This window comes from Cupressus sempervirens, chromosome 3, assembly GCF_028749045.1.
Source record: "Cupressus sempervirens isolate cs-2001-9-10 chromosome 3, ASM2874904v1, whole genome shotgun sequence".
NCBI lineage: Eukaryota > Viridiplantae > Streptophyta > Pinopsida > Cupressales > Cupressaceae > Cupressus > Cupressus sempervirens.
In genome coordinates, this window is record NC_143120.1 from 21,222,546 (window position 1) to 21,228,545 (window position 6,000).

General features: G+C 37.7%; 1 pseudogene across 1 annotated transcript in view; it reads right to left on the minus strand.

Annotated features, from left to right (window-relative positions):
* Positions 1-1,407, minus strand: part of LOC149564543 (uncharacterized) — a 43,145-nt pseudogene extending 41,738 nt beyond the window's left edge. The window contains exons 1-2 of the transcript XR_016361370.1: positions 831-1,407; positions 520-614 (exon numbers count right to left, since the gene is read on the minus strand). The product of XR_016361370.1 is annotated as an uncharacterized LOC149564543 (transcript). The remainder of the gene's footprint in view (positions 1-519; positions 615-830) is intronic.
* Between the last annotated feature and the right edge of the window lie 4,593 nt (positions 1,408-6,000).

Consider the following 6,000-nt stretch of genomic DNA (forward strand, 5'->3'; position numbering starts at 1 on the left):
TCCCCATGCATATTGTTATTCCTAAAATCTATGATTTCCAAAGAAGTACAATTTCTAAGAGACGATGGTATCTTCCCATTTAGCCCATGGAAACCTAGTTTCAATGTTTCTTGACGAGTCAAGTTCCCAAATATGTTTGGAATTGTGCCCTTGAGATCATTCTTTTCTAGATTTAGCATGGACAACATAGACCATTGGTATAAACTTGAGGGAATCTTACCTCTAAGCTTGTTATTTGACAAATCCAAAACTTCTAAATTATTTGCCTCACAAATAGAATGTGGAATGACACCACTTAAAATTGTTTTTTGCTAGTGACAAAAATCCAAGATCTTGTCCATATTTACCGATTCCTATTAAAATGCGTCCGTGATGTAGATTCTCTGAAAGATCCAAGATATTCACATTTTGTAGAGGAAGGGGAATATTTCCTTGTAACTTATTATCGTGCAAATCAATAGTTGAGCCTACATGATAATTATTTTCGAAACCCAACAACTTCAATGGTAAATTACCTACCAATTGGTTACAAGATAGGTTGAGATAAGAAAGGTGCATAGAATCCCATAGCCAATCAGGAATATTTCCACTAAGAGAGTTTTGAGACAAATCTAGTGAGCCCAAGAAGTATTGTGTTGAAATGAAAGCTGGAAAGTCCCCTTCTATATTACAAGAACCTAAACCTATGGATTCAAGTTGAAAATTAGGAATATAAGTGGCATTGACTTTTACTGTCAGCATATTCCTTGAAAGAAATAACTCTTGAATATTATGGGTTCTATCAAAAAAGGAAAGTGTGAAAGTTCCGGTGAGCTGGTTATGTCTAAGATCAAGTGTTGTTAATTTGGTGAGGTTGTCTAAAGAAGTTGGGATTGTACCATTTAAAGAGTTATGTCCCAGGTCAAGATATGTGAGCTTTGATAGCTTACTCAAAGATGTTGGGATGGTGCCTCTCAAAGAGTTAAAACCAAGGTTTAGTTCCCTGAGCTTTGACAACTTACCCAAGAGGGTAGGAATTGTACCATTCAAATAGTTAGAACTCAGATCAAGATATGTCAGGTTCGACAGATTACCCAAAGATGTTGGGATGTTGCCACTTAAAACATCTCTGCCTAGACTAAGATGTGTGAGTTTGGAAAGATTGGGATTGAACCATTCAAATAATTATTAGTAAAATCAAGATATGTTAAGGCAGAGAGATTAGCGAGCTCTTTTGGAATTTGGCCAACAAAGTTAGAGACATACAAGCTTAAGCCTTAAAAACCTCAAATTGCTGAGCTTGTAAAGCTGTGAAGGGATAGCAAGAGGAGGAAAGAGGGTACTGTAACTCAAGTCTAAGCGTTGGAGATGGCGCAGTTGGAATAGTCCTCCACGAAGTTCCCTCCATGACATGAATGGCCAGCGGGATTAGTTTGTATGGTTTTCAGCAAAGATTTGATGGGCTAGTCAAGGACTTTCTTCAGGCTCCTATACATGAAAATTAAAATAAAAAAACATTATGTTTGGGAATTATACAATTTCCCGAGTATGTTAGGGTTAAGACTAGTTTGAATCTATCATCAAAGCTGTACAAGGTAAAAAATTGCCCCGCAATTTTTGCAGCGTGCATATGGGACCTTCCATAGTTAAAATCTTTTGTCTATTATTTGCAGAGTCCAGAATCATGTTAGGTAAAAAAGGTTTTTTCTCACACGCCAAATGAAAAATGTGGAAAATGAGAGGAAAGTTAGCTTAAATAAGCTGTCGTCCCAGTGCCTTGACCCACTTACAGCCCTCAAATATAAGTCTGGAGTCAATTTAAGAAAAACAAAAACACTGGAAATTTAGTATAGCTTTCAGACTGTTTTCTTCCTGGAAAATAGGAGGAAAGTTTGTGGGAACAAAATCATAATATCACATTACTTTTTATCTATGGACAGCAGATAGATTAGTTTTGTCTTCTGTCTAAATAATTAATATTTTTTTTTTGAGAAAAGAGGGGTAAAAATTTATTAAGACAGAAAAGAATACAACAAGGAGCTCGATCCTGAGCAACGGGATCATCAAATTCTTGCACCGTCTCAAAGGACAGTTGCCTTCTATCCCTAATATTCCAACCTGGATCATGACTAGAAGCCCATTTGGCTAAACAATCAGCAGCTCTGTTCCATTCACGAGGAATATACGTGAACCTAATGAACTGAAAAGAAGTAGAGAAGAGAATAATCTGCTTAACAACAGTGGCCAGCTGCCAACTAACATCCTCAAGCTCCTACGAAAAAAGCATGTTCACCACCACCTAGGAATCAGACTCACAGATAATCGTACTCCATCCTCGCAAGCAACACTGTTCCACAACATATAAAATAGCCTGAGCTTCCATGAGATTGTTAGTGTAATCACCCTCATGAACTGAAAAGAAAAATTTAACATCCCCAGAACTACAACGAGCCACTCCCCCAATACCAGCAGGGCCAAGATTCCCACGGGAAGAACCATCAGTGTTAATTTTCAGAACTCCACAGGGAGGAGGAGTCCAATGCCCATCCCGGTTAACCCGACCCTTCCTCGGATGGTGAAGCTGCCTGGACATAGAAAGAAACATTTGAGCTGCAGCCCCATCCTGAAGATGAAAATTGATCAACCGGATCCATACCCCCATCAAGCTCACACTTCACAAGAATAGTTTCCTGAAGAGAATGTGATATCTTCCACCAAAGATGCAAAACACCAAGCCAAACATCTTGGAATATGCGACGATTCCTCTCCAACTAGATATGCCAAAGCATGAAAGATGGGCTAGCAATCCAAGCAGCATGGAGAGAAGAAGACTTGGAGGGAGCACTGCCCAAGCGGGCCTAGAACTCAGGCAAAGAGGAAGCATGCCTACAAGAGCAACCCCAAGCGCTCCACCAAAGGTGCCATATTTGAGTAGAATAGGAGCAATGGAAAAATAGATGGGAGACAGACTCTTCTCCATTACCACACAAAACACAATAAGAGGGGCCTTGAAATCCCCGTTTACAAAGATTATCCCAGGTAAGACAACGGTTGTGAGCTACTAGCCACATGAAAAAATTGCACTTGGACCAAGAAACTTTATTCCAAACTTGCTTCCACCAAGGGACCTCATCATCCCCAAATAATTGTCTAGTTATCTCCTGATACCCAGCAGAAACATGATATTTACTAGACAAGGTACCGCCCCAAGCCAAAACATCTAGACCAAGCAAAGAGGAACACTCTCTAGAGGCCAAAATTTGAGAAAGCTCCTGACGATCTCCATCTGTACCTCTAGGAGGCCAATTAGAAGAATGCTTCCATCTGTAACCAACAACAAGTCTTAATTGATAAGGAGACTTGTAATGAGCCACTTTATCCCATCCAGCAGCAAGAAAAGAGTCACAAAGAGACTGAAGATGAGGGTACACAGATAAAATGGAAGGGAATCCATCCCAAGCATCAAACCAAAACAAAGCCTGAGAACCTCCTTTACATATCCAGAACAGACCCCTCTTCACCAACATCGCACCTGTCTTCAAAGTATGCCAAACCATTGAGCCACAACCTTCAAGAGAAAGTGTAGAAACAGAGCAAGGATCAGCACCATAAAAATATTTATGAGTGATAATACAAGCCCAAAGTTGATGTTGCCCAATTAACCAAACTCCATTTAGTACTACGCAAATTACCACTCCAAAGGAATTGTCGGGAAAGAGCATCAAACTCCTTGAGAAAGTAAATAGGAGCAGCCTGAACCATGCTTCTATAATTAGGAAGAGCTTGGATAACAGCTTGAAGAAGAGTAACCTGGGTAGCAGTAGAAAGCCATCTATGAGTCCAATGATTTACCTTATCCTGAAGCTTGGTAATCAAATTTTTCCAGAAGAGATGTGGCTGCCTAGAAACAGCAATAGGAATGCCAAGATAAGTCAAAGGAAGTGACCCAATCTGAAACTGTAGGATACCAACAATCCTGTGCTAAATAGAATCAGGAGTGTTAAAAAAGTAAATGGAAGATTTGTGCTCATTAACTTTCTGGCCTGAAGCTGCCAAATAAATGTCCAAAGCATGTCGAAAGGCTTCAGCTTCCTTGATCCTAGCAAGACCCACAAGAGAAGAATCATCAACAAATTGAAGATGGGAAAGAGAAGGTAAGTCATTACCCCACTGCCAGCCTTGAATAGAATTTTGGGACACCTGATACTTAATGATTCTGCCCAAGCCTTCGGCCATGATGATGAATAGATATGGGGAGAGAGGGTCACCTTGGCAGAGGCCTCTAGAAGCACCAAATAGCTAAGAAGGTTGACCATTAATAAGAACAGAAAAAGAAGCAGAAGTAACACAACTTGTAGTCCAACTCACCCAGTCAGAGCTAAATCCAAAAGAAAGAAGAATACTCCTTAGGAAACTCCATTTAACTCTATTGTAGGCCTTAGCCATATCTAGCTTAACAAACATTGCTCTCTCCCTTGAAGTAGCCATAGAGTGAATAGCCTCAGTAGCAATAACCACCCCATCCAAAATTTGTCTGCCAGCAACAAAACCACCTTGTTCTTCTAAGATAATTATGGGAAGCCACCTTTTCAGTCTCTCAGAAATCAACTTAGTAATAACTTTGTAAACCACATTACATAAGACAATTTAACCTCCTTGTATTGGTTAGTTGAGGCCAAGCTCATAACAGTTGTTGGGACTTCCCCTTGAATTTTTTTCGGAGAATGTGGAGAAGCATTGGCTGCCGGCTGGGCTAGGGTTCTTCCCCTGGCTTGTTCTTGTTGTTTGATCTTTACTATTTTTTTTGTTCTGTTTGGATTGCTACCTGCTGGACATAGTTTGTGTGGGTGTTTTTGGAAATCTTCTGCAGTCAATTTTGAATATTTTGTATCATCATTAATTTGAATCAATTTTATTTATATGTGTTAGATATTAGAAAAATAATACATCAGTTTATTTTTAATTTAAATGGTTAATGGATACAAAGTTAATAAATAATAATAATATTTTTTAGTGAATATGTACTTTTATATTATTTATTCATAGCAATATGTACTTTTATGTTATTTATTTATAGAAAGAGTCTATGTATCAAAAGGGGTTGATAAAAATGTACAAGTTTTTCATATGAATTGAAATACATATTTACATTCACACATTAAAACAAAATTAAATCATGATATTAACAATATATTAGTTTGTTTATTTTTCTTTTGAAGAAAGGCCATGACTCATTCTTCTCCAACTTTCAAGAAAAAAAAAAGAAAAAGGGTGAAATATTGAGCCATAAGTAGTGCAAAGATAGAAAATAATGAGGTCTTCGTTAGACATAAACACTACAACCATGTAGATGTCATAGAATAATGAATTCACTAAGTTCACCATTCTCATATGAAATACTACAACAATTATGAGAAAGTTCAACATGATTCATCTCCCATTACGAAGATTCTGACAATGAAAGGATAAAACCAAGTGGTGAACTTGAATGTCAACACAATTCATGTTCCCTCTTTACTTCCCTTTACCACATGACTCTCTTGCCTCTCTAGCTCAAGCCCTCCCTTCCTCCTTCCCTTCTCCTTCTATATCCTCTCTCTTAAATTAATCATGGTTTTAGAACCTTGGGATTACGGTTTGTAAATTATGGTTAATGTTGGAGGGTTTAATGTTGAGGATTTAAAGATTGAATTTATCTTGATAGATTTTAATGTTAAATTATTAATGTTTGGTTTTAAGGCTTAAGATTCAATGCCTAAGGTATAAGGTGTAGAGGTCAAGGTATAGGATTTATGGTTAATGATGAAAGGTTGAATATTGAGGATTTATGGATTAATTATCATTTCTTTAAGTTTTACCGTTAAATTAATGATTGCAAGATTCAAGGTAACTTAGCACTCGAGCTTTAGAAAGTAAAGTAGTATTGTCATATATAAATACTACAAGCATTTAGAAGTAATGAAACCATGAACTTTCTAAGTTCCACCACTCCCATATGAACCAATAAATCAGTACAAGAAT